The sequence below is a fragment of the Amblyomma maculatum genome, chromosome 1 (genome assembly GCF_055883805.1).
Source record: "Amblyomma maculatum isolate TAMU_Amacu chromosome 1, ASM5588380v1, whole genome shotgun sequence".
Taxonomy (NCBI): Eukaryota; Metazoa; Arthropoda; class Arachnida; order Ixodida; family Ixodidae; genus Amblyomma; species Amblyomma maculatum.
Window position 1 is genome coordinate 214,014,982 of NC_139344.1, and position 17,087 is coordinate 214,032,068.

The window sequence follows — 17,087 nt, forward strand, 5'->3', positions numbered from 1 at the left end:
CGACCGCGGCGAATCGAGAAATGAAGAAAAAGGGGGGAAGTGCAAACATAAGCGACAAACTAAGGGCCTCGCTGTTTTCACAGATTGTTCCCGAATTTAGTTTCTCTTTCTTCAGCTTTCGTTCGCCGAAATTAGCGCCTTCGTGGGACTTCTGCTTTTTTCCTAGACGCAGCATTAACCGGAGCATAGACAATCGTTGTGCCGGCGCTTCCTCGAAATGAGGGCTCAGATTGTGGAAGTGCGGTTACAGCATCTTGCTCTCAATAGAATGAATATCACCGTGGCAGTGCGCGCAATATTTTTCAGGATATAACATAGAATATAACATGGGGAGTACAGAAAATGAAGCACTACCGTTACTGCCGTGAAAAATGGTTGCTTTGTGGCAAAATATACTACAAACACACAAAGCCTCAGCTAACGAAAGCACGTCTGAAAACTAATGCGTCATTATTCAGATGGAAGATCCGTTGTCAGTTACTCCTGAAAGAACCATTTCGCGTTCTTTTCTTTTCTTTTTTTTTTTTTTGTTGCTTAAAGACAATATTTTCATCTTTTATGATTACGAGTCTGTATACCTCGTTAAGCGGGCCATTGTTTTTTGTGCTTATTTATTGAATGAAAACAGCGGTAACAAAGTAGAACATCCCCATTCAGTGTTACAATGCTTATGAGCACCGTGCGTGGTTAATGAAAGAATAAAACAACTATCATTATTCAGAAGGATGCTGAGAAATTTACTTCGAGCCTGAACAAAAGTAATGGCCATGAGATGGCTCCGTTGTGATGTGAGGTTCGAGGCACTTTTTTTCTCAACGAACTGTGGGCGCTAACAGTTTCAAGCAATATACTGTCTCGTTCAACAACAACGAAGACACATACACGATAAAAAAAAAAAAAAAAGTAGTACGCCATGCTGCTAATTTCATTTTGAATGTTTTTTGCTGTGGGTGGGTGGTGCAATGACTAAGAGTCCCTTCTTCTGCTAAGTTCAGGGACACAACTTTGATAGCCGTTGCACTCCGGTAAACCACGCGACGAGACGAGAAATCTCATATATCATCACTTCCCATGCTTGCTGTATCAGATGCTGTGTACAGCAATACTGCGATACTCCTCTTCTTTTCTAAAAAAAAAAAAAGAAATCAGTAAATTCCGCCAATGAGCGGTTCTTGTGAAAAAAATATATATATATATTTCGTGGATACCCAGTTTCGACAGCATTGCCTCTGTCACCAGCAGTAATACTCAGTTAATAGCACCTAGGAGAAGAAAAAAAAAAAAGGACTCATTGTTGTGCGTTCAAAATAGGTGGCCATGTTTCATGGTAGGATAAGGTTTTTCCTACCCGACGTTATATGAAATTTGAAGATTTGATTAAAGCTAGATGTATTTCAGTTTGTAAAAAAAAAAAAAAAAGAAAAAAAAAAGACAGTGACCATGCTTGTTGTGTGTGCGCGTACTTCCGGCTTTGTGTTAACGAGTCTTTTCTGTCAAAGTTATCTGTTTGAGAACGAAACCCCCTTTATTGGGACATCATCAAGGTTTTAAATGTACTCATATTGTTATTACTGCCTCTACTTTAAGCTAATGGCTTTAACTGGTTGGTAAACTGTTTGCACTTTGTGTTGTTGGCACGAAAAAAAACAACCTAGGCCGTTATTGCGAACCTGTGTGCACTGTCTTCTGTACTTGGCTGTGTCATTTGCCTGGGCGCAAAATGCACAAACGTGTGTACGCCAAGCTCTAGCTGCGCGCCGAATCCACTCGCAAATAATACGGGCTCCTTCTTCCACTGTGTCCCGCATAGCATAGATGTAGCAATGGTTCGACTGATATTAATAGTTGTTGTTTTTTTTCTTTTTACACCATACAACCTCCTAGTTTTTAATGTGTCAGAATTTCAGTTGTACAGTTGTTTCGGTGCCAAGAAATGAGGAAAAGAGCACATGGCTTCGATATCGCTATTGCTGACGAACTCACCTCGTTGTGGATAGCGGGCAACAGGTGCATAAAACATTCAGTGCGCATAACTTGAGAAAGCACCGGAAATACATAAATGGCACAAACGCAGGTTAAAAGCATTTAAACAGCAATAAGCGTGCTCACGATAAGAAGGATTCTGGCCATTAGAGCGAACCGCTCGGGAAAGAAAAAGCCTACGTAAAGTTCGGGGAGTGAACGCGAGAAATATGCAGACCTATATATAGTCCCTATCGAGATGCTCGGGCGAAGAAGAGAATACATTATATCTAAAGCAGCTTAGGGAAGAGAAAAGCCCGACGTTTCGTCGCGCACGCTATAAGCGCCTGCCAAGTGAAGCCGGCTCGAAGAGCGCCACCGAACGCTGCGGAAATGGGCTCGGCGATGTGCGCCAATGCGAGGCCGGTGGTTCGGCGTATCATTCCCATTTAGTGCCAGCCGGGAGACGTAACAGGCGCCCTAGCCGCCGCCACCGGCGGGGAGAAGCTATTCTCCGCTTGGGATGCTCAGAACCTTCTGCGTCCAACGACCAAGCAGCCATGCGTTCGCTGAGGGCAAACGGTGGTTTCCTCAAAATCCTGGTTGACGTATGAGGAGAGAGGAGAATTTTATTTGGCGCGAAGACAGAAAGATTGCTATCTCTAGCAGAAGGCGTCGGTGAGTCTGTCAATATAGCAGCACGAAGGAAATGCGAAGGTTTTGTGGAGAAACACGAGGGGCCGGCAGAATGAGCGAGGCTAATCCCACCTGTAATACAACTCAACTCAACTCAAACAGGAGGGGAAAAAAGGGGTCGCGGGGAAATGGAAACCAAGTTTAAGCGATGAAGTACATGCGTCGCCAGTTGAAAGAAAATGCACAAATTATTATGAGTGACTCTAGCAACAGCGATTAGTGTAATCAAGGGTGAACGTACCTACACGAATGGAATATACCCACGCAACAGAGGCTGTTTCTCGGCCATGTCGTGGAGGGGATATAGGAGCTCTTAATTGTCAAATCTTTGTTAAGTAAGGAGAATCTTGATCGCTCATGTTCCGAGGCCTTTTTTTCTTAAGGATCCATAAGTCTCCATCACACGGCCGAGAAGTAAATACCGGAACGCCTGCTTACTGTTGGGAGAGATGGCACATTAACGTACCTTGTTATAACATGCGCGCACCGTCATGACCCCCCCCCCCCCCCCCGGAACTATACCTATACGCCAATATAGTACACCTGCATCACCTGCATGGGATCCCTGTTCCATCCGCTTGTAGCAGTATCCCCCCCCCCCAAAAAAAAAAAAAAAAAGTGGGATTCAGCTAACCTACACGCCAACCTAGTTTCCTGAACAAACTTCGCAGAAAAAAAAAAGAAAAAAAAAAAAACGTTTCACGTGGACCCACAGAAGCAGCAAGACTGCGACATGCGCGAGGACGGCTTGGTTGGTGTGCATAATGGTTGCGAATGACGGCAAGTATGTACGGCCACGCTTTCCTCAAGCCGAAGGCTGCTATCGGCTTGGCCACGCCCTGCAGCCGCAAGTGCAGTGCAGCGTGGCGCTTACGCTCGCTTCGCGCTCCCATGGTGATCGGCCTCGCTTGGCGAGCTGAGTCCCCTTTCGGCGGTGTTGGCACAGCGGCTCCTCATATTGGCTCTGCCGGCTAGACTCATTTGCCGAGGAGGAAACATGAGCGCCCGCTCTCGCTTCGTTGCGCTCGTCACTGCGCCGACGACACTGTTAGCAGAGAGCAAGGCATGCGACATTGCGTGAAGTGCGTATGAGGCAACCTTTACGCGAGAAGGATGAAAGAAGGGACGCCTTGCAGCCAGCTGAGCAACGTGACGTGCTAAAAGTAGATCGATGGAGAAGAAAACGTGCGATAACACGATAAACTCACAAGAATTCTGAACGCGTCTCAAAGGAGAACTGCACCGGTTGTAGAATTCGATGAACTTACTAGACTAGGGGCAAATATATAATGTGTTGAGTGTAAATCAGCGAAATGATTTGGCGCTAGCATTGAAAATTGTAGCGTAATTGACGATTAAAACAGGCTTTTCCACGGCGCACAGAATGACGACCTCATGCACGGTACCGAAGTATTTCCCGCGTAGGAACATTGATATAGAGAAGTAAAAACAACGCTGCCAAAAGCAAAGCCATAGAAACGCTCTTTGGTGACATCCGATAATGCGTCGCAAACTGTGGCCGAACGCAGGGGACATTCAAAATAATCACCGCTTGTGACATCACAACCGAGCTTCTCCGCGCTTCTTCCTCGCTTGAGAAAAAGCTTGAAATTTAATCGGAGATTACGTCATCAAATCGAATGCTTACGTAAAAACCCTTTACGTGCTTTACTTGCGGCTTATAGACGATTTCAGTCTTTGCATATAGTGAAATTCTAAAAAAAAATTACTCAGTCGTCTTTTAAAGCGTGCAGAGCTTTCTGTGCGCGCAGTGACGACTTGCGAAAGGGAAGGCTTGTAAGCTGACTTGAACATTAACTAATAAACTTGTCCATTATGTGCGACGAGGAGTGATGAGTGTTGAAATAGGTGTTGTAGGATGAAAGAGCGAAGAATAGCGATGTCATTAAAAAAAAAAAAAAAAAAAACCTCTGATAAGGGCAGCATATCTCAGCCGACAAAATGTAAAGCACTTTTTTCCTCGTACTTCCAGGTGAGGCGGAACACATCATGCATTTATGTCCCCGGTTTTGACAGTGGGAATAATTTCATGTGTAGCTTTGGCGGTGCCCGACGAACCTTTAAAGGCCACGGGCTGCAATACACCAGAGTTTGCGTACTCCATGGGTAGATACAAGTGCCTCCTGTGTGAGGCTGAGATGGAAAGGGACGTGTAAGAACACAGGTCGGCGTCTCACGATATCCTGGAGGGCAACGCCAACACGCTGTGCTTCATTACGTTGCACGCATAGTTTTCCTTTCCTTTCGCTGTCTATCAATGGTACACCCCCATACAGCTACATAAACAGAACACACAGTGTGAAAGTTAGTGGCTTCGTGTCTGACTAATTTCATCGCTTTGCTTGTTGCGTTTTTCCCACCAACTTGTACGCGGAAGACTCCTTGCGTTTTCTTACCGAGAAAGCCCGTGTTAAGGAATGACTGCTTCGACAGTTCAGTGTAATGCATTTTTGGCATCTTTGGGCGGGCAGGAGGCATGTGCGCGTCATTTTTCACTGCTCTTGCTAAGCCCAAGATTGCCCGAGGAATTTCTCTCTTTTCATGGCGGCCCCGGGGGTTCTTGTCCGCTGCGTAGGATGCCAAGTCAAGCATGTGAAGCACGCGCGCGCGCACGCCGCCCTCGTTTAAAAAGCGGCTGCGGCCTTCAAAACGAAACTAGGCTTGTATTGAGTAGTGCGGCTCGCACCGACACTTTTGCGCCGGATAAGATTGATGGAGAACGTTTCCGTCGCAGAAGACGATGACGACTGAGAGCAGCGATCCTGATATAAGACTGAAATAACGTCCGCTACAAGCAGCTCCGTTAGCCTTCGTGTGTACCAGCGTGTGTACAACGGGCCTGCATGTCTTGTAAGGAGATTAGGGACTCAAAGTTCCCAAATTCTTGAAATGTTTCTGCTGCTCGCAGCTTTTTGTTCCCAGTAATGGCTATTTCTAATAGCGGGCTCGGATCCGTGATGACTGCTTAAGCGGGCACTGTGGGCCCGCTAGCGGCGGACCGCGATCGTTCGTCCTCGTGCTCGTTCCTAATGGACTCGGGAGAAACTGAAATGGCCCTCGGCGCGCTCGCGCGCGCACGCAGCCGGCCGCTGCAATTCTGGTGCGGTGACGCCTTAAGGAAGGCTCCGGGCTTCCGCCAGATACGATATCGTTGCCCCATTCCGAAGGTTCAGCCCGCCCGTCACACGGAGCCTGAATGCGTGCCCGGGGAATTACATGCGAGACGCCTGGAAACGACAGGCGTTAAGGGTGGCCCCAGCGTAATTCGTCTGCACGATTGAACGCAGCACAGGAGAAAGCAGAGGAAAAAGAAGACGAAAGTAATGTTGAGAAATGTCTAAGCGAGAAATACGGCATGCATGTAATGTTTCTTGCTTGGAGATATGAATATTGGCAATTAATCTAAAACAAGGGTGCGCATTTCATTTCGCATTTTATTAAAGCTGTGAAAAATGACTTCGGCTTGTTGCGGTATTTCGTGGATGTTTTAATACGGCCACAATTCCTGGTATGGTTTCGGTATTGATCGGCTACTACAGCAGAACCTTATTAATCTAAACAGATAAAAGCAGAGGTTTTGGAGGCCTGATGATAACTGTTATCTTGTTGTTGGTTGCTCTCTACAAACATAGTTAATTTGAGTAAAAGAATAATTTTGATCAATTTAAATTAATCCATCATTAGCCGAAAGCAGAGTGTGACAATGCAGGTACTAATCGCAAGGAGAAACCACAATAATCAGTAATAACAAAGTTTTACCGCCTTTCAGGTACAGCACCGAACGTCGCCCCTAAAGAATCTACGGCATGAAGTTCATGTGATCGCAACAGCTAGGTTTGACTTGCGCAGGAAAAAAAAGCTGCTGTCGTGATTCAGCCGTAAATAAATAACGCCGCAATCGGTACGGCCAGATTAGTCGGGCACCCAGCGCCTGCTTGGTGACACCTCTGGGTTTATTTATAGACCGCCGAAGAATTGACGCGTTTGAATTGTGGTGCTGGCGAAGACTCTTGAGAGTTCCTTGGACTGCCAGAAGATCAAATCAGTCAATATTATCGACCATAAACCCTGACTGCTCATTGGAGGGTCAAATTCTAAAGTTAAAGCTCAGCTACTTTGGTCATCTGATGAGAAGGGAGAAGTCGCTGGAGAAAGATTTGATGTTGGGAAAGGTTGAGGGTCGCTGGAGAAGGGGTAGGCAGTGAACGCGATGGTTAGATGGCATCCTCGAGGCACTGCAGATGAAGTTATGTGATGTTAGGAAGATAGTGAGAGACCGGAAAGCGTGGCGTGACATGGTCAATAGGGTCACGAAGAGTCGGACACGACTGAACGACTGAACTGAACTGAACTGCGGTATTAACTCTCTCAGGTGTCACTCACAGTTTCTATGAAAAAAAAAAAAAATCTATCGCCCTTATTAAAAAACACCTGTCTAAGAAAAGTGAATTAAAGGTTGGGAAGCGGAAAAAGTGGACTGTCTGTGTATTGCTGACATACACACAATTGTGACGTGGTCCGGCGCATTCCCCTTTGCATTCGTTTCTATTTTATTCTCATCGTCACTCGTAAAAAGTTACTAGCTTTTGTCAGACAAGGTAATCATGCAGGACACTCTTAATTTAATTTTTAGAAGCTCGCAAAAACAGTTGACTGTTCTGCTTTCGGGAAGTGAAAGCTTGTACCCTGTAGTTCACCAGCTTGCCCCGTGAATTAGAGCCCGGATAGCGCACTGACGACGGCTCCTGGTCATGTGGCACTGTCTTCGTTTCCTGTGCATCAACAGGGCTGACAAATGCTAATTTCTTTCACAGGATGACGATGTTCCTAACACGGTCATAGCGATAAAAAAATTTGGGGCTATATAGCTGATGCAGTGTGGAATCTGAGGAAGGCAATTTAAAACCCATTTGTACGGCATGGAACAGTCGACTCTCTCCTATAGTCTTGCGCCTAGACTGTTCTCAAAAGCAATGTCAGCTTGAGAACAGCGGACAATTTTCAGCGCAATAAGCACTGAAAATTTCCCTCTACGTTTCATGTGGACAAGTTCGAAGACATCCTTTAACTTAATTAATCGAAGGTTGCCAATAATGTAATCGTCGCGTAACCGTCATGTCATATTTTACACAGTACACATGGGGGATGGTTCCGGACCTGGTTTAAAATATTATATGGACAAAGTTTTCCATCGGGGCGTGCAGCTCTCTTCTCACAAAAGTAATTGGCAAAACAGCGCACAAAAAAAAAGGAAATATTAGTACTTATGCCATACAATGAACCACACAAAGTAATAGGCAATGCGACCCCCCCCCCCCAAAAAAAAAAAAAAAGAAAGAAAGCAGTAGGAATTATCAGTATTTATTCACGGTATACACCTGCCGCTGCTGAATGTAGCTGTACTCGCCACAAGTCGATAACGTGAAGCTCAGTTCTGCAACGACATCTTTTGCAGTCTTGTTACCGTGGACGAATTGTGGTTGTGGTGGTGAAAGTTTGGTCGGCGATCACAAATATTGGCCTAACATGGGCACTGTAAGTGTTGTGCAGTCACGAAACAAATTTCCGCAAGTGCACATAACCCTGCAGTAAAGTAAAAAAAAAAAAATGATCGCACTCGACCATGTGGAAGCACGTGCTGTCAAGCTGACAGTTCCGAGAAATATCATTTAATGACCTAGCCCACCACGATAAAATCGCATCAATTACCATGTGAATAGTTCTAAGCTAACATGACGGCGTTACAGCAAATTTCATCCCAAGGGGTGCGACTTTTCAATGTCCATATGAAGTTCCTCATGGTTACGGCGTTCCTTTCTAGGTATGCCTGCCCATCGTAAGCCAAGTGTCCCTTAACTCTACTCCAACCACGATGCAAGAATAGTATATTCTTAAACCATGATTGCAAAACGCTGTTCGTTTTCTCACTTCGCCATTTTTGCCCACAAAAACAGAGTGCATTTTTCTGATTACAAAGGCCTCCGTCGCTTAGGTTTCAACCGTTGTGTGAGCAAAGGTTCTGTTTCACCTCTAAATACAGCTGCTAAATCGCGTGCAGCAGAGCTTCTAAGAACCATATTCCAATTGTTTTTTTTTTTTTTTTTTTTGAGAGGACTAAAAGCTGGGAGGAAGGAAATTTCAGCGATATTTCTGCTTGATTAGTTTTTCGCATAAGGAAACCTCGTTATATTTTACTCGCGAGCTTCATGCATAAAAGACTGCATAAAGAGCGCTATAGTTACTACGAGCGTGTCACCAAGAGACTGTATATTAAAAAAAGTTTCTTCCTGAGCGAATACCCCCAGAAAGAAAGGGCACTGATATTTTCAGTGCAGCAAGGTTGTCCTTATTTTCGGCTCCCTCGCTAACACTGGCAAAGTGCAAAAACCTGTTATCCACCTACTGCGCATTCTTGGTGCGCCGGGCTCCGCGTCTTATATTTTCTTTTCTTTTTTTTTTTTTTTTTTGTCAAGGGGGGAGGGGGAGGCACTAAGCTCCCCAATACTGGTAGACTTCGAAGCGAGTTGCTAATAAAATACAGCGAAAAAGGGTGTTTTTTGTTTTAACGCGCAATGTTTCGACGTTATTGCGTTGCGAAAGTGAAATATTGGATTGAGGAGCCTTCGCTTCTAAAAGCGGAACGAAAGCCTTAGGGCACCGGCATTATATTAGAGTGCCGAGCTATAAGTGCGTGACGCGCTGATCCCACTTTCCCTGACAGGCTTACGGAGGGTTTTACGGGCTATTGCGTTGCTAATTCTTTTGGTCCGCACTCTAGTCGAGAAGCGGCAGCGGTTTAACTTGACCGAAGAGAGTGCCATTGATTAGACCAGCGTCAGGCAGCCCGGCGCGGTTGTCGAATCGCAGTGGCGGGCGACCCGCGCAGCGTTCCACGTGGTCGGTCGATACGACATGCAGTCAGCTTCAAGCTAACGCGAAACCCGCCACCACGCCACCCTGCGAGGCTCATGGCGCGGGCCGAAATAACAGGTTTTAACGTCGCGCCCGGCCACGCACCGCTAAGCCCACCTCCGCGCCTCCTTCGTTGCCCAGCGCTGTCGGTTCCGCGCCGGTGGGCTCTTAATTGCCGCGAAATGTCGGCACCAATCCTGTCAATGCGTGGACTTCACCGGGCATGGAGTAATTTTCTGACCTACTCCCCGGAAAAAACTCCAGTGGCTGCGCGCACTTACGTAAGCCCGAAATGGAAAAAAAAGTTGCCTCAGTGTATTACTTGCCGAACGTCTGGTTTCTTGTTGCTGTCTTTTGTGCAAGTAAATATATAGGAAAAGACGTAAGATAGAGGTTAAAGCACTGAGCTGTTTGTTGTTGTTGTGTTTTTTTTTTTGCCTAGCCTGCGATTGAACTTTCTCGCGACAATCATTCTATTGTGCTTTGACATGGGTCTTTCAAAGTCTCTTTAATGTTTGCGCATGTTAAAAGAAAGTAGTCCTGGAATGCATGCGTTGCCCTGCCTCATGGCCTCCTTCTCCTCCATCGCAATATTAGTCGCCGAAGGGGACCTTCCGAATGCCTTTCTGAAACGTTCCGTATGATTGATTAAGGTTCCCAGGTTTATCCACATTCGAATGAGAGGTATTAGAGCATTGGATTCTTGCACGTGTCATCCCAATCCATTAAAAATTCTTGCACATGTCCTACCAATCCATCAAAGAGAGGGAAAGCTAATTATTGATAGTTACCGTCCAACATTAGCCACTTCGTGTTGTAAGATGCTTGAGCAAATAGTTGCAAGTTACTTCAATTTTTTTTCTTGTTAAAAACTTTCGTTTGCCCGTTTAACATGACTGTCGAAAGGGCATATTCAGAGTAACAAAATTAGTTACCAAACATCGACACCCATGTAGCTCCCGCTTTTCACTTTAACGTCACCTCTCGCTGAATGACCGCTTAAGATTTCCGTCACGAGCACGGGGCAGAGTAACAGCGTAGAATGATTCACATCATATTACGCTGTGCATAGTAAAGTTACAGCGCAAAAAAAAAAAAAAAACTACACACAGACAAACGACACAGCACAAGAGCACAAGCGCTCACTACCAAATGCTTTAATGCAGGAAGGTGACACATTTTATACGGCGAAAAGAGCATGAAAAGAGTGGGGAAAAGTAACATAACAAAAATTGATAACTGAACTTACGCACGCGCCGGCTAGAAGCAATCAATTTTAATGTTTCTTTCAATTTTTTCTTCTCAACAGTTAGAAGATTCCAAATAGTGAAATTCAGTCAAAAAGAGTTACGAACGGGTGGGTGGCGTGCCTATGGATGGGTGACGTGCCTATAGTGGACGCATAGCGTCGTTGAGGTCGGAGCATTCGGGTGGTTGCCGGCCTGCACGTCGGCACGGTGCCCTGCTCTCCGCACCAACCAACTGATGCCTCCGTTTTCCCTTGAGCCCGCGTACAACGGCTGCGCGCGACTTCTATGGCTACCATGGCGTTGATCTTGATCGCTGCTTCCAGCCTTTATTTCCTTTTTGTCCGATAATTATCGCGTATATTCGAGAAACTAGCGCCTCAGAATAACAGCACATCGTTAAGCACGTGCTGAAGGCGCCCGTTGTTTTCCAAGGAATGCGCTGATTACGACGACCGCACCTCGAAGCTATGGTTGTCTACTAGCTGTACACTAGCAGATATTGCTGTTTATACGGTTTCAAATGCAAGCTGAGCTCTTCCAATGTTATATATACTTTATCACCTGTGCCGGTAGTAGCTTTACTTGTTTGTCACAGCACGATAGATCGGCCAGCAGCGTCGGTGAAAGCGAAGGTAACGGGGCGGACAAAAGTAAACGGAGCATGCAATTTTCTTCTACAAATTTTCACGCGTTGCATAATTGAAACTGGTAGTCGTGGTGTGTGGGAACCGGTAGTAGATGCCAGCGCCTTTTCACCTGGACTGATATTGTTTTCTTACCTCCAGTGCAGAAGGCGTGATTTTAATTCAACGGAAAAGCGTGCTCTGTATGTCCGCACCATGTAGTATGTATACCTCCGGCAAACACTTGCCGACGCCGCATGCGACTGCCATTTCCCGCCAATTGTGTCTACTTTAGCCAATGTGACCAATGCTTAATTTAATTGTTTATCCGGTGGTTATTATTTCGGTGAGTATTGACATTAATTAAAAAAAGCCTAGTTTGTGTTCCGCAAGTGGCTTCAACGAGAGCTGTCGGCAGCCTCCAGCATTGCTCGACGGATCGGGTCACACCAGCGTTCTCGCTAGTTGTGTAAGCGTGCTGTGACATAAGTAATTGTCGACTTCGTGTCTCTGTGGCCATTGCTGACCTCTAGATTGCTTTTTTACCAGCGTGTTTAAAAAAATTCAGATGGTTAAAGTTTGAAATTTTGATGACAGCAGTTGAATACCAATTCATTCTCATTCCAGTTGCAAATGATATTGCCCGCCTGAGTTACTTTGGAGCATTGGAGCGCATGCTTGCGGTGTAAACACTAGAACGAAACAGTGGTACTAAACATTATCATAAAGCTAAAGCAATGTTGAACTTTTTGGGAACGTACAACTACAATTTACGATAGGCAACGATTTATTGGAAGGATAATATACTGGGGAGGGAAAGTAGCGACATACGTTCTGCACCACGTGAGGGAAAAAACAAAACAACTGCGAGCATAGCAATTGGGTGCATTGCATTTGGCGGCGGCTTTCAGGTCATAAATAGTAGCTTTCCGATATCCAGCAAGTGGGAAGTAAATAGTAGCTGCATCGACCCAGCATTACTCCTTCTCCGACGGCACAATCTATCGCCCGTTGCATGTACCGAGAAGATGCCGTTTGACTGAACCAATTTTTTTTATTGGTAACGTGCCGGATCAAAGCGATTTGCGGCACACAAAAGGTCACCTTTAAACAAGCGCTTCGCAAGCCTTTCCGCTGGGGCGTGCAATGCAGCTCGCGGAAGAGGCCGTCTCTCATAGACACCTCTCTACAATATTTCAGCCAAGCGCTGTAGAAATAGACCGCTGCGCGCCTCGGGTTTACCAGTTCATGCAAGTGCGATCCTCACATTTTATATGTCCTTTCAGTCCCCGCCTGCCAATTACAGCTCACTTTTCAATCTGAGAACCTTACTCGAAAATTCAAGTTCTACCAACCAAACGTCGACATCCAATTTGTCAGATGGTCCCAGATTTACTTATTCAGGTTTAGCCCTGCAAGAAGGCACAATGCCACTGCAGCGCGGTGTTCCCTTTTCGAAGAATGTCTTTTCTACCACCTCGCCTGATGAAACAGATGGACACTTTCAAAGCCATAGGGCGAGCGTTGAAAGCTCTCCCGGTAAGAGTTCGGAAGGTAAATTAAATGGCCGCTACCTGTTCGGGGTGCTCTTTTCTGGACGACTGACATAGAAACCTGGCTTTGAAGTATTCTTTTTTTTTTTTTTACTGATTTCCTCTCCTAGTGCCCTGAGCCCCTCGTATAAGCTCAAAGAATCGCTTCACGCTTGAAATTACAGCCGCAACTTTGAATTTTCGCTACATGTCATTGTTTTTTTTTTGTGTGTGTGTGACCGGCGGAAGCAGCTGGCGTGAAGCGTCTTTTAGGTCCGATTTCGCCGCGAGGTGAAAGAGTCGGCCATGATAATCACCACGTTTGTGCAGAATCTCTCCCCACCCTCTCGTTTTCTTATAATATTTCTGATAGCCGATATTGCATCCCAATCGCGTCCTTCTAGTTATTTTCTTTTCAGGGTCCGCATCTGCGGCTAATACCTGTTCTAAGCAGACGTTTTTCTTACCACTTGCAGCGCCTGACTATACCTATTCCTTTCTGACGCTCTTGAACACTGCTTTAGCTTTCTGTATATTAATTTAGGTCATTGGAATTCGTGAGTCGTATTGCGTTGCAATAATTATTTGAGACGTATTTCTTTGAAATACGTCTCACATAAAACTATTGTTCGTGTTTGTGGCTTTGTGCCAACTATTAATCTTTCTTTTGGGGCACTTGACTGACTCTTATAACTACCAAACTCCTACTCCTACTGCTACCAAAAGCGAGCTGTAGCAATTTAACACAATGAGCTTTACCTGTGGTTACAACGGGTGCAGCCAACATTTCCCAGCCGTCTTTGATGCGGTCAGTAATCATGACTTTTATATTGGATGTGCAGAGCGATTCACGACAGTAGCGTACTTTGACTCAGTGAAATTCAAGTGCGGGTCAGGTGGTTACAGTTATTGACGGCAAATAAGGCGCCCGTCGACCGGTCTCTAGAACTATTTCAGAGTAATCGAGGAGGACTTAAGGACAGTTGGGAGTAATCTTCGAAGTGTGTTTCAGCCATGCCATTTGCGTTCCGCGTTGCAACTTACCAAATAGTCTAGCAACAACTCTACAAAGAAAGTCTTGCGCCCTCAAAAATACTTGCAGCTCACAGGGCCGTGTGCGCTCATTTTTCTGCCCATTTTCAATGCAACTGGTTTCACTTCTGGGAGCCTTCTGTCTTTGGGACCAGAATCAAAGCTTGTACCGGGTTCTGTCGTGTATGGCTGCAGTGGAGCATTAATAAGCAACCATGTCAGGAACAGTAATAACCGGACATAAAACACTACAAACTTTCGATTCTCTATGAAGAAAAAAAAAGAAAATAAAGGAAAACATAAAAAAAAACTCTGGGTACCCACCGGTGCCCCAGTAGCTTCATCCTACGTAAAGCCCACGGTAACACCGTCCGCTCCAGTGGTGGAGCTAGCACCCAGTGGAGTCCCAACGCTACGCCAGCCAACAGGTTTTTCTCACGGCGCTCGCGTTGTTTGTTTAGTTGATGCTTGTTTAGCCCTTCGCAATCCGGCCGGAGCCACAGGGTTGTAAGTGCAAATAGATATCACGACGAAGGTCTCAGCCTTCGTTTCTTTTAGCTGCTGCTCCCGGAGAGTTTTCGGTTGCCCTGAGCGCGGATCGAGCAAATGACAATGGAATAAGCGGAGTCCCCGAGTGTGCTCATCCCTGGGGAGTGTCTCGTCCTTCGCGATTGCGCGTCGTGTGCAGCACTGCCCTCGTTTCTCGCCATCTTGGCCCAGGAAGCGCGATTTGCGAGGACGTGCACGCTTCTCGTTGCGGCTCCGCAGCGGCGGTAAAGGAAGCGGCAATCTGAGTCGGACCGTAACCCCGACTGCGCTACAACCGGACGATAAACGCCCGTGCTCTCTCGCCCGCGGTGCCGCTGTAAATATTTACCGCGCGGAACGCTGACGAGATTAATAAAGCAGCTCGGAGCTGTCGGCGTCGCTGACTGCAGTTCTGCCGCCGCGCCGTTTATATACGCGTCCTCGCCCGGTCAAACATTCGCCAATGGAGTGGAGCGTTGCCGCGGGCCGCCAACGATCTCTGTCAGAGCGCCAAGGGTGCCTCGTGCAGGCGATGAAAGAGGGAAAAATGAAGACGAGGGAGAAAAAAAAAATTGGCCATTTCGAAACCCGCATCGGGGAACATGTTTCGACGCCGGGGCGACGAGCGTGGCGCTTTGTTCGCGAGAAGCACACTGCGCGATGCCGTGTCCGTGCTGTGCTGCGTTGTTTTTGAGAATAGCCGCTCTCGTTTCTCTCCCTAGCCGGCCGCTCCGCTCGTTGCGCATCAGTTTTATCAGTTCACGCCGAGGTTGCATGCCGCATTCTCTTTTCTTTTTCCGAGCAAAATAAGAAACAGACACGGAGACCCATCGGAGCAATGAGAAAATATATACACCGAAGTCTGCAGCGCGTCCCGCGGGCACGCAACAAACAGTGGAGGAGCCACGGTCCCCATGACTTCAGTATGCCATTCATAAGCCTTGGTTACAATGCCGGATTCATGAAGTACACTCTACTCATTCGTTATAACCATACAGTATGATAGCCCAACACATTTCTAGAAGATGAAGGCGACGAAGAATTAAAAAGCCGTCGTGATGAGGAACCTACGTCTATTATTGAAGCTTCATCGTTCTCAGTCCTGATATATTTGTAATGCTTGCCTTATTTGTATTAATAAAATTAGCTCGTTCACCGCGGCGTTAACAAGGGAGGGGAAGTGAAGAACATACACCTGGCTTTCTATTTTGCTCGCGATATTCAGTCGAAATGTTCCTAACGATAACGAAGTCGCAACTACTACAATGGCGAGCTGAGTGCGTTAGACTTGTTCAGAGCCCTTGTGTAAATTAAAAGGAAGAAAATTCGCACATGGCTGAAATATCAAGTGTATACAGATACTGTAAGTAGCAGGAAGTGAGCCTCATGTAGCGTCATACTTCTTTAAGAGCTCCGTCACGAGTCTGTGCATGATCTGAAAGAGTTGAAGAGGAAGTAATGTCTGGGGCTATACAAGGCTATTTGTGCCGAAATCATGCGAAATCAATGCGGATATTTACAAAAATCACGCCCACAGAAAGAAAGACATCATGGCCACTGTGATGCCTCGATAGGTCGTCCGCGTTTCTCAATGTTGATTTTATATCGATTCGTCATAAGTTCAAGAAAAATTGAAAATAATTGTCTTTTGTACTTAAATCCACTAGCACAAAAATATATATTTATCGCGGGATCCACTCGATATGGACGTAGCATCAACCTGCATCTGCCAAGCTCAGAGGAGAATACGTTACACCGAATATCTGGAGGAAGCGGCTAGTTTAGGAATTCGTCGGGTCAGCTTCCTAGGTGTTTCAAAATATGAGACAAGGGAGTGAGAACTCTCACTTTGTCTTAGTTTACCGGCTTTGTCAGTTCCGCGAGCCATTTTCCTGCCTGTCGCTCATTACTCTAAGCTCTGGTTCAGATTTATTGTTCTGATCAGATAACTATTCTCACTATACAGCTCAGTTATTGTAAGCAAGCCTGGGCTTTTGATTATTGCGAAATGCGTTTCTTTTTTCTTATTTCTGCGCAGTTTCGTCCGCGTTATGTGGCAGTTTTCTGCGCGCAGTATATTTATGTGCTTTTTTTTTTTTCTTTTGTGCGTCAGACCACATGCTCGCGTTTGACACTTAAAAGCTGCCAAAAACCCAGCTGGTACCAAAGTATACGTGGTTCACTGTTTCTCGTCTTCGTGTTTGTTTAGGTTGCGTTTCCCAATGTTTTTATCGAAAGGCGGCTTGTACCACTAAATATGATATGTTTTAGGTTCATAGGGTTTAACGTGCCTCAGCGACGTGGTCTATGAGGGCTGCCCTATTAGAGGGCCCCGGACGAATGCCTACCGACTTGGCGTGCACTGACCTCGCTCAGCGTTTCGCCTCCATGGTGACGCGGCCGCCACACCCGGGATTGAAACAGTTTTCTCGGGGTCAACAGTCGAGTGTCCTAACCACCAAGCAACGGTGGCGGGACTGGATTACATAGACTTCTACAGGGGCGAGGCAAGAGCCAAAAATATTTTTGAA

The 17,087-nt window shown here is 46.1% G+C and overlaps 1 protein-coding gene across 1 annotated transcript in view; it reads left to right on the forward strand.

Annotated features, from left to right (window-relative positions):
• Positions 1–17,087, forward strand: part of LOC146205578 (uncharacterized) — a 155,851-nt gene that overhangs the window by 22,346 nt on the left and 116,418 nt on the right. The gene's annotated exons all lie outside the window — the stretch shown is intronic.